Below are 12,325 nucleotides of genomic sequence, written 5' to 3'. Positions count from 1 at the left end.
AATGATTCAAGATGGCAACACTTTCCACACAGCTGGATGAAGGGACATGGGTTTCCTCAACACTGTCCCTGGCCATATCATGCCATACGGCATCAGCTATAGTATAGACAAGGACATCTCTTGCCGATATCATCTCTTACTCTGCAAAGGCAAAGGCACATCATTTAAATTGTGGAATTTGAACCCTTAAGAATAGATGTGGGAGACTGGGGATATTTTTGCTAGCAATCCACATGGTTGTCTTAAAAGGGGATCTAAGATTATCTGTTATCACAAGGTCACATTATGGCTATAATTCATGTGCCCCATAGCTTTGTAAAGGATTGAGTGATTATACACTAAAGGTTCAACCAACATAGGAAACATGTTTTAAATCACGAATGTCTTCTTTCGTGTATTGGGTATTCCTACAATAAATCAGCATTTATTGCAAGAATTGTTTATTCAGACAGGTCCCCTCTTAATTTGGTTTTACAATTCCTCACGTTACAGGTTTTGTCAAATAAAAATCTATTACAAATTACCTGAGTGCCCTCATTCCTGATGAAGGGTTTGTGCCCAATACGTCGACTGTGTTGCCCCTTGGACGCTGCCTGACCGGCTGTGCTTTTCCAGCACCATACTCTCAATTGAGAGCCAGAGTTGGGCTGTGCTGCGAGCAAAGACTATAAGACTCTATAAGACAATAAAAGAAAGCATACCAAACGTCTACTTCACTATCCTATCTACCTGCGACTCCACTTTCAAGGAGCTATGAACCTGCACACCAAGGTCTCTTTGTTCAGCAACACTCCCTAGGACCTTACCATTAAGTGTATAAGTCCTGCTCAGATTTGCTTTCCCAAAATGCAGCACCTCGCATTTATCTGAATTAAATTCCATCTGCCACTTCTCAGCCCATTGGCCCATTTGGTCCAGATCCTGTTGTAATCTGAGGTAACCCTCTGCGCTGTTCACGACACCTCCAATTTTGATGTCATCTGCAAACTTACTAACTGTACTTCTTATGCTCGCATCCAAATCATTTATGTAAATGACAAAAAGTAGAGGACCCAGCACCGATCCTTGTGGCACTCCACTGGTCACAGGCCTCCAGTCTGAAAAACAACCCTCCACCACCACCCTCTGTCTTCTACCTTTGAGGCAGTTCTGTATCCAAATGGCTAGTTCTCCCTGCATTCCGTGAGATCACATTATGTCACATTGTGTATTTTAACATATGATAAGAAAACACACAAGATAGAGAGATAGAGTGTGTCTTGTCACCTTTGATTATCGGCTGAGATTCAGTGATTTTGAAATCCATCTAATTAAACTGTGATGAAGAAACGTTAATAAATTGTTTGCCATTTTCAGGACCCAGGTTTGAATCCTGCCATGGCAGATGACAGAATTTGAATTAAATATCTGCTGATGACCATGAAACCATTGCTGATTGGTTTTCCCAACAATTTGACTCACTAATGTCCTTCCAGGAAGGAAATCTACCATCTCCATCTGGTCTGGTCTACATGCAACTCCAGACCCACACTAATAGGTCATTTTTGCAGACAGAATGTAGGCGTTCTGCAGGGTGGTCACCTTTATCTCCCAAATGAAGCGATCACATTGTGAGCAGAGATTGCCTTTGATCTTAAATGACGGAGTGGACTAGAACTTGACCTGTGTCAGATTGATAAATGATTTGAACCTTCTTGAAGGCATGTCAACAGCATGGAGATAAAACATTTCAATTTAAACTATTTAAAATCCAAGCAGAAAATAATACTAATCTCACTTGTGGAACTTCAGAACATGGAGGACAATGTCATTTGCGCTCTCTTAAGAGAGAATCTTCAAGCCGCAGTTAATGACTTTGTGGAAACATACTGAAGAGTTAGTCCCAGTCTTTTAAAGATCGTTAATATCTTCAGTTTAAGCTGAGACTGAGATAATATTATCATTCAAGACAGTCATCCACTAATTAGAAGTATCACTGAGCTGCTTGGAACCAAATCAATTGCTGCAAGCGCTACCCCATCAGATTACTCTCGATCATCAGTAAAGTGATGGAAGGTGTTCAACAGTGCTATCAAGCAGCACCTGCTCAGCAATAACCAAACACCCAGTTTGGGTTCCGCCAGGGACACTCAGATCCTGACCTCATTACAGCCTTGGTTCAAACATGGACAAAAGAGCTGAATTCCAGAGGTGAGACGAGAGTGACAGCCCTTGACATCAAGGCTGCATTCAACCGAGTGTGGCATCAAGGAGCCCTAGCAAAACTGGAATCAATAGGTACTAGGGACAAACTTTCTGCAGTTGACCTATTTCCACTCCTTTGTCTGCCAATAGTTTCTCTGTCGAGATCTCTCTCTCTTTGGGCTGCATCTCTGCCAACATTTACTTCTCTCCCCTCCCCAATATATACCAACCTTTTCCTGGCTACTATCAGTTCTGAAGAAGGGTCACTGAACCCAAAACTCGCTTTCTCTCAAATAGATGCTGCCTGACATTGCTGAGTACTTTTTCAGCAATTCGTACAACTTCAGAACATCCTGCAACCAAGCAAGAAAAGAGAGGAGGGGAGATAATGTAAATAATGCAATAATCACTGCCTTCTCCAGCACATGTCCATCATCTACTGATAGTGATTGTAAACGTGTAAATGTTTGTTACCAAAAGAAATGTATTTGAAGTGATTGTCTAGATCTTTGATTTCTTATTCTGGCTGCTGGAGTTGTATTTTGAAAAGGACTTAATTATAACATGACCTCACCTATACACATATGACCTGAATCTTGTGGACCATTATAGCAGGATGCCAGAACAAAGCCTCCATGTCATCAGTTCTCCAATTGTTTCCTGCTTCATTCTCAGATTTGATTATAAAGCTGAGTTTTCCATTTAACTGGATCCAAATGTTGTAGCAGTAATTTAGAAAAAACTCTAACAAGTTTCCCTCCGTGGTCAGGTGGTTTATTTCACTGCGACATTCCCTTATGTGGTTATCACCATATTTCTGATCAGAGGGGTTACCTTGGAGGGGGCCTCTAAAGGAATTGAATTCTATATCAGAAGCCAGTCAGACATCTCCAGACTGGCTGATGCTGAGGTAAATACAGCAATTTCATTGCTTGAATTTCAGTTATGTTTTTTGGATGAATCCGATGTTTGATTTTAATTTTTTTTATACCTTGCGATGGTCATCAGTTAAAAATGTTGCTAAACTTCAAATGGGATGATTTTGTAATTTGATGTTTCGCACTTAATCACCACATCAATCTCACTTCTCATGCCATCTCAACCCACGCCAACCCCCAAACTAAGACACCATTCACCACTTTTGCCCTTACTCTCTCTGGGCCAATTTACTGATTATGATGGTCCTTGGGGAAAAATGTCAACAAAAAATTGCTGTAACTGCTAAAACATTTGTTATTTTTCTTCAGGCCTCACTGGTAGCAGCTGATTGTTCTATACAGTCTAAATGGCTGGGGATTTAAATTTAAACTTCAGAGTGATTAATTTAGGTCTCAGTGATGCAGGTAGATTTGTTGTGCTGCTGCTTCTTCAGGTTTTGAAGAGCTGGGGTAATTGGTGGGCTGGCAGCATTCCATCCTTCATGAACATTTATATCCATATCAAAAATCTGTGACTCCACACTCTGGTTTAAGTGAACACACACACAGTTCAAATAGCCTCGTAGATTGGATTTGGAGTTCTGCTTAGGAACTCCACAGCCTTCTGGACTCAATAACGAGTTCACCAATTTTAGGGATTGAGCACTTTTTCCCAAGTCCTTACTCCAGCCCACAGATACCAGGTCTTGTCATCACATGCGACCACCCATTCTCAGTTATTAATGGTCACCTTGTCCATTGCTTCTCTCTCTCTCTGGGATCTATCATTTACTCCTTCCTCCAACACCCATCTTCAGCATAAATACCAATCTTTTTTCACCTACCAACACAGACCCAAAGAACAGTCACTGGACCTGAAATATTAACTCTGCCTTCTCTTCGCAGATGCTGCCAGGGCTGCTGAGCTTTTCCAGCAATTTCAGTTTTTGTTCGATTCCCAGCATCTGCAGTTCTTTTGGAATTTTGGTGAGGGTTTGGATTTCCCAACTAAGGGAACTGGGAATCAGCTTTGAAATGTTATTTCAAAGAGCCAAAGAACAAATATCTAGTTAGCGGTTAATGGGTTTGCCATCCAAGAGGGAAGGGTGGGTAAGAGTGGGATATGAAGAGAAGAAATAGGATGGAACTAGATGAAATATAATGAAGGGAATGGAATGTAATAGAATTTCTTCTCGTCAGCTCCTTCTTTTTGAAAGATTAAGATTTTCAGCTGAAATTCCTTATTGATTTATTGAGTAACTATTAACCAAAAACTGGCTGCGGCAGGACAATGGATGAATTAGATTTCCCTTACCCATTTAACATGGAAGCCATTCAGCGCTGCTAGTATCTGGAAGACAGAAAATGAACATAAAATATTATCAAAAGTACATTAAATGCTCGATGAGGAAGAGACAGAAAGAAAATTAAAATTATCTTAATCCTATACTTCTAACAGTTATAAGTTGGTCCTATATTGGGTACAGACTTTTGTATTTCAGTGTTTAATCCAAAGTTGTGCAATTTCAGCTTGAAAGCGGAGATTAGCTAAATATGATTCTGACTGCATTTTGGTTTTCATTCAAAGCATTTATCATCTTTTAATATGATAAAAATTGAGACCAAATTCAATACATCACACAGTGGCTTTGATGTTCTATGCAAAAAAGTATTTCATGGTACATAGTAGTATCTATAAAGGAGATTGTAAAAATAAGGCCTCAGCAAAACAACTTAAATATAAATCTTTACTTTTATAGGTCTTTTCCACGTTGCTGCTTTCAACAAAATAATGGTGGTCAGTTCGTGACCGTATAGACGCAGCAACTGAGTCACTCACCAGAAAACATGACTGATGGGTGACATGATAGAGGTATACAGAATTGTAAGGGGTAGAGATAGAGTAGTTAGGAGGAACTTGTTACACTTGGCAAAGAGTTCTAAAACCAGAGATCATAGATTCAAACTAAAGTGACAGAGGATTAAAGCGGACGTGAGGAAAGGTGTTTTTTTGCACAGAGGGTGGTGGGTGTCTGGAATTCACTGCCCAAGATGCAGGTGGATGCAAAGGTCTTAAAATCTTAAAATGCCCTAGATCTGCACCTTAAGTGTTGTAAGCTGCAGGGCTATGTGCTGTGTGTAGAAAGATGGGATTAGAAAGAGGATCAGGGTGTCGTTGATTCAGTGTGAACAAGATATGCCAAATGACTCCCTATATCATTGCAATGGTTTTTACTATGGTACTTCTTCAAAACAAGGAGATTTGGCAGCAAGAAATAGCCGGGGAGAGAAAATGATGATTCTATTGGTTACCGGAGAGATGACTGACCACAGAAAACCTCATTCAGTTGATTCACCATGAATTAACCACACCAACTCCCTTGATTGGATTAGATTAGATTATATTCCCTACAGTATGGAAACAGGCCCTTCGGCCCAACAAGTCCACACCGACCATCCAAAGAGTAACCCACCCAGACCCATGTTCCTCTGACTAATGCAACCAACATTATGGGCAATTTAGCATGGCCAATTCACCTGACCTGCACACCTTTCGACTGTGGGAGGAAACTAGATCACCTGGAGGAAACCCACGCAGACACGGGGAAATGTGCAAACTCCACACAGATAGTCGCCCAAGGCTGCAATTGAACCTCAATCTCAGACACTGTGAGGCAGCAGTGCTAACCACTGAGCCACCGTGTCACCGTTGCTCTCATGGTTCATGTCATACTGTATTTTTGTATTTAATGTTGCCCATTATAAACAAATCTGCAAATGTGTTGCTGGAAAAGTGCAGCAGGTCAGGCAGCATCCAAGGAGCAGGAGAATCCTGAAGAAGGGCTCATGCCCGAAACGTCGATTCTCCTGCTCCTTGGATACTGCCTGACCTGCTGCGCTTTTCCAGCAACACATTTTCAGCTCTGATCTCCAGCATCTGCAGTCCTCACTTTCTCCCATTATAAACAAATGCCATTTTCTACTTTATCAGGTCTGGAACGATCCCATGGTGCAAATTTCATTTATCTCAGTGGGTTGGGGCAGTTTAATAACACTAGCATCCTACAAATTCCACCATAACTATTACCGAGACACCATCATTGTCTGTGTTCTTAATTGTGCTACGAGTGTGTTTGCTGGATTTGTCATTTTCCCCATCCTTGGACACATGGCTCATGTACAAGACAAGCTTGTCTCTGAGGTTGCAGAGTCAGGTAAACAAAATTGGTTAAAAAAAACGTCAACAGGAAGTGCCAGAAATACTCAGCCGGTCTAGAAGCATCGAGCAGAGGGAAGCAGAATTAACGTTTTAAAGTTGAATGTAACTCCGAAGAGGTTGCAGTTCACTTGAACCTTTAACTCTTTCTCTGTCCATAGAGACTTTCAGACTTAATATTACCTGGACATCAGTCTAACGCTTATGTTAGAAAACAGTTTATATATTTGTTGTGATTATTCAAATGTCCTGGGCACCAGGTGAGACTACAGCTTGTGGAGATTTTTAATCAACCTATTCTGAGATGTTATGGCACACCTCTGGACCAGGTGGGACTTGAACACAGGCCTCCATGCTCAGAGTAAGGAACACTATCACTGTACAACCAGACCCTTCTCTGTAGCTTGTATCTCAGCAGTAAATTGTCTGCTCAGGTATTTCCTTCCCAGAACCTGCTCTTAAAATTACAAATCTCATTAAACACAGAAGGATTTCTGACTGGTTATGCTACTGATACTGTACATCATTTAGTGTGACTTGTATCGTAAAACCAAATTAAGTCACTCTCTCATGAGACACACAGAACTGGTGTGGTTTAACCTGAGGGTCACCACACCTTAGGCTAGGGGAGAAGTTCAGAAGGAGAGTCCTTCGCGGTAACCTCAGGCAGTGCAGGGATGGACCCCAGGTCAGCAGCTTCACTCTACATTGTAGAGCAGTCGTCCCACCAATTGAGCTAACCAACCAATTATATTGCAGATAAACCATTGAACAATTATAACATTCAAGTAACAACGTGCACATCTCTAACTATATACATAGGAGAAAGTGAGAACTGCAGATGGTGGAGAGTCAGTCAAAAACCGCTGTGGTGCTGGAAAGTACAGGTCAGGCAGCATCTGAGGAGTAGGAGAGTCGACGCGTCAGGCATGAGCCCTTCATCGGGACTAGTTGCGTAACCTGTTTAGGTTTTGGTTTGGTTTTTATTGCCTACCCAGAGGCTTTTGCACAGTTGCCATGGGTACCGTTGTGGTCCATCTTATTTTTCTTCATGGTGATCACTCTGGGAGTTGACATGCAGTTTGGAGGTTTAGGTAAGAATGTTTACATATTTAAAACAATCTCTCCACAACTCAGAAGGAAATTCTCTAATTTATTCAGTCTATTATTTCAGGCAATAAATTACTGTTAGCAGAGGAATGCATACCATTTCTTTGTGGCCATTTCTTGCTCACTGCCTTAATGTACCAGCCTATTGAATCCAATGGGTTAACAGGTGCATTCATGTAACACCCAGGAAATGTCACTGCTTCAGAATAAGGTAATCTTTAACTCCACAGTTGAACACCATGTTTTGAAAGGCTGCATCTTTGCACTCAGTGAATGATGCACATCTCGACCATGTGGGAATTATGACAGGGCAGTTTAAACTTCTGATGGGTAATACCCTGCTACTCAGGACCCTCTGCGAATGCCTTGGACACTGATCTAGAATCAGAGGCCTCAGACAGTTCTGCAGTAAGTACAGACTAGATCAGTCTATCACTAACTCCAACCAATACCTAAATCGCCCCCACGACCCTGCACACATCCCTTTAAATCATCTAACCACCCCATGACCTGACATGACTATCTACAGCCACCTGACTAATCCTCATCCATCTCGGCTATTGGGTATCGCTCCCAACTTGATCCATAGCAAAAACAAAACAAAAAGCCTTGGCAGACATGTTTATCGATGCCTCAATGTTTTGACATACAGGTAGATGGTTGAATGACTGAGTTTCCTTTGGGCCTCAATTTGCTGCATAGAATATCTAAATTGTTGTTGATGCTATCCAAGGGTTTATCAGCTGGGACAGGAGTTAAAGCTCCAGTTCCAGACTTTATTGAATAACCTTCTTTAAATGAGATATTTGCTTTGGTGGTTTGCTCTTCAGGATAATAGATGTCTTCTTATTAAATGAATGTGCTCCCTATATATTCTTGTTCTAACTCATCCAAGGATTTAACTTCCTCATCTGACCACACGTGGGCTATTTTCCTGGTTTAGTTTTACTCACTAGAGTTTCCAAACATTTTTGCTACCTGATATCAGCATGTTTATGACATTCATGCCTGTTTTTTGATGTAAAACTAAATTCACTTGGAACTTGCAAAAACTCCGATGTATCTTGCTGTTCTAATCTCGCTACTTTTAACCTAGTGGCAGGCAATAAAATGATAATCTCCACTTCTACTACATTTGGAATATCTAATTTGAATCTTTTTAACTATCATGATTTTTATTTAACTGAGTATGTAAAGTACCCATTGTAAGGAAGAGGGAGTAACGCAGGGTGCAAAATGTCCCATCTGTGGGATGATATATGACAAGTTAACAGGTGATGGCTCTACTGCATGTCGGGAGTGTAATAGTAGATTCTACATTTTCTATTATATTGGCAGTTTCCTCTTCATTACATTTATGGATGCTATTTCTTCAAATTTGTTGAAGTCATCGTGCCCTTATTAAAACCACTATTATAAACAATTTGAGTTCTAATCTCACTATCATTTTCCAGAGGGTGGGTCTACTGGGTTTGTCTAAAACTGGTTTGTCTTGATCTATTAAAAGTACTCTACCCACTGGCCTGCAACAGGAATATCAAGTTAAAATAGGAAATTTAAAAATTCAATGGATCTCAGACCTATTTCCTTTGTTTGAATAGAGAGATACATTTTTTTTCAGCATTGAGAGACAAGCTGGTTTCTAATGGCTATGACACAGGTCATAACCACAAATGGAACTGTGGGGCAGTTGTTCCTTTGGGACACAGCTCACCTGAAATGACGCTGATTCAGAGAACCCTCCATCTTCTAACTAATGTTTTCAAGGCTATCAGTCCAAAAGAAAACAAAACAAAACAAAAGCTGTGTGGTGATCCACACAGATCATTTGTTATTTTTTGACGGTCAATTAGCCAGCCAATAGCCAAAGCTATTGCTCTTTCTGGAAGGAACCAGGAAGGAGGAGGTCTCACCAATCAGTGCAAAAGGTGAAATAATGTAAAACAGTCACTGACATGACTCCCAGGGGCAACCCCACCAAAAAGAGTCATATAGCACAGAAGCAAGACCCTTCGGTCCAACTGGTCCATGCCAACCATGTTCCCAAACTAGTGAAACATTTGGGTAATGTCACATCAAATCTTTTCTCTCCACGAAATCATCCGAACATTGTGACCCTACCCGCATCGACCACTTCCTCCAGCAGTTCATTCCAAAGACTAACTGCACAAAAAAATGTTGCCCCTCATATCCTTTTAAAAAAAGTCCCCTAGTTTTGCACTCCCCAACTTTAGGGAAAAGACCTTTGCTTTTCAATTTACGTATGTCCCTCATGATTTTATAAACCTCTATGAAGTCACCCTTCATCTTCCTACGCTCCAGTGAAAAAGATTCCAACCTTTCCAGTCTATTTTTACAGCTCAAATTCTCCATTCCCGGGAACATCCTGGTAAGGCTTTTCTGAACCTTTTCAGTTTATTAATATCCTTCCTGTAACAGGGTGACCTGAACTGTGCACAGTACTCCAGAAGATACTTCACCAGCATCCTGTACAACCTCAACATGATGCCCCAACTCCTGTACTCAAAACATCTGAATACAGAAGGCAAGCATGTCAGATGCCTTCATACACAATTACTCCCGGAGGAGAATGCCAGTTAATCCCAAATAGTTTATTTAGCCCGTATCCCTTCTCTTTCCATTGCGCCCAGGGTTTGAGTCCTAGTCTGTCTCGAGGCCAGGAAAGATTTTATTATATAATTGTTCTACTTGGCATTTTTGTTTTTGACTATTGCTTTTGACATTGAGTTTCTATTTGTGGAGCAAGTTGAGATTTAGAATTAGAATCCCTACAGTGTGGAAACAGGCTCTTCAGCCCAATAATCTGCACTGATCCTTCAAAGAATATCCCACCTAGACCCATTGCCCGACATTTCCCCTCACTAATGCACATAACCTACGCATCCCTGAACACTAATGGGCAATTTAGCACGGCCAATTCACCTAACCTGCACATCTTTGGACTGTGGGACGAAACCAGAGCACCCGGAGGAAACTCACACAGACACGGGGAGAATGTCTGTGTGGAGATTGCACAGTCGCCAGAGGCTGGAATCAAACCCGGGTCTCTGGTGCTGTGAGGCAGCAGTGCTAACCACTGAGCCACCGTGCCACCCTTTGTTTTCATCCTAAGTTCTTATGTAAAATCATAAGTTATTTTATGTCGTGCCAAACCAGATCGCAGGTATCTGCTGCTGGGCTTTGTACCAAAAGGGAACAACAGGCTTATATGAACTCTGACTGCTTTACAGTGGGCTGGCAAAAAAGTGGTTATTTTTCTCAACAGTGAAAGAGAGACATTAGAAAAACTTAACAAGACTAGCAGCATCTGGACACAAAGGGACAGAGGTCAGTAGCTGTTCATCAGAACTGCTGCAGATCATGGACCTGAAACATTAGTTGTTTCTCAGTCCACACACATGCTGCAAGGCCAGCTGGGTACTTTTCATATTCAGCATTCAGATCTCAAGAATGGAAACCCAGATAGAATAACCTGTACTCGGTCTGCATCTCAGGACTGCAGGGATTTGTCCTTGCCAAAGAGGGAGAGTGTTTCTCAAACAAAAAAAAAGAAATTGCTGGAGAAACACAGCTGTTCTGGCAGCCTCTGTTGAGAGAAAAACAACTTTGCCAATTTCCAGTCTAGTGAGCCTGGATCTGTTGGGTTTCTCCAGCACTTCTTTCATTTCCAGATTTTCAACATCTTTATGTTATTATAATAATAGCTTTCTATAGGACTATACAAGTTTTCTTTAACTACTGATTTCATTAAACATGTTCTTTCATCAGAAATCATCGCCATCCTGCAAGACCAGTTCCCTATGTTTCTATGGTCAAAGCACCTTTTTCAGATAACTGGTGTTTGCTGGTTATTTTACTTCTTTGTCTTTTTAAGTGTAAGGAGGGGAAAGTGAGAACTACAGATGCTGGAGTCAAGAGTGTGTTGCTGGGAAAGCACAGCCGGACAGGCAGCATCCGAGGAGCAGAAGAATCGACGTTTCGGGCATAAGCCCTTTGTCAGGAATGAGGCTTGTGGGCTGGGGACTGAGAGATAAATGGGAGGGGGTGGGGTTGAGGGGACATAGCAGGGAAAGCGGTAGGTGGATGAAGAGGAGGGAAAAGGTAATAGGTCGGAGGGGGGAAATGATGGACAGGTCAGGAGGGCAGTGCCGAGTTGGAGGGTTGGGACTGGTATAATTTGGGGGGAGGGGAAGTGAGGAAACTGTTGAAGTCCACATTTATCCCGTGTGGTTGCAGGGTCCCAAGGCTGAATATGAGGTGTTCTGCCTCCAGGTATCAGGTGGGAACAGTTTGGCGGTGGAGGAGGACCAGGACCTATATGTCCTTGAAGGAGTTGGAGGGGGAGTTGAAGTATTCAGCCACGGGGCGATGGGGTTGGTGGGTCTGGGTGTCCCAGACATGTTCTCTGAAATGATTTGCAAGACAGCGTCCTGTCTCCCCAATGTAGAGGAGACCTCACCGGGTGCAACGGATGCAGTAGGTGACATTGGTAGAGGTACAGATAAATTTCTGACAGATGTGGAAGGATCCCTTGGTGCCTTGGACAGAAGTGAGGGGAGTGGTGTGGGTGCAGGTTTTGCACTTCCTGCAATGGCAGGGATGGATGCCAGTAGTGGGGTGTGGGTTGGTGGGGTGTGTGGACCTGATGAGGGGGTTACAGAGGGGAGGGGAACAGAGTTCCATCTCAAAGTCCCAGATGGCCTCCATCTTCCATGATCGCAACTTCCCTTCCCACATGATTGACGATGCCCTCCAGCACAGCTCCTCCACTTCACACACCCACATCCGTCCCAATGCAACAAGGACAGAATCCCCCTGTCCTCACCTTCCACCCCACCAACCTCTGCATAAATCATCCTCCACCACCTCTAATCTG

At 42.3% G+C, this 12,325-nt stretch overlaps 1 pseudogene; it reads left to right on the top strand.

The window, feature by feature from the left end:
• The window catches only part of LOC122557541 (sodium- and chloride-dependent neutral and basic amino acid transporter B(0+)-like), a 91,256-nt pseudogene that overhangs the window by 8,657 nt on the left and 70,274 nt on the right, over positions 1-12,325 (top strand).

Source organism: Chiloscyllium plagiosum, unplaced genomic scaffold, assembly GCF_037043375.1.
Source record: "Chiloscyllium plagiosum isolate Xiang-an unplaced genomic scaffold, Cpla_swu_hap1 HiC_scaffold_11, whole genome shotgun sequence".
NCBI classification, from domain to species: Eukaryota; Metazoa; Chordata; class Chondrichthyes; order Orectolobiformes; family Hemiscylliidae; genus Chiloscyllium; species Chiloscyllium plagiosum.
The sequence above is the reverse complement of the archived record's forward strand: the minus strand, read 5'-3'. Positions and strand labels throughout refer to the sequence as shown.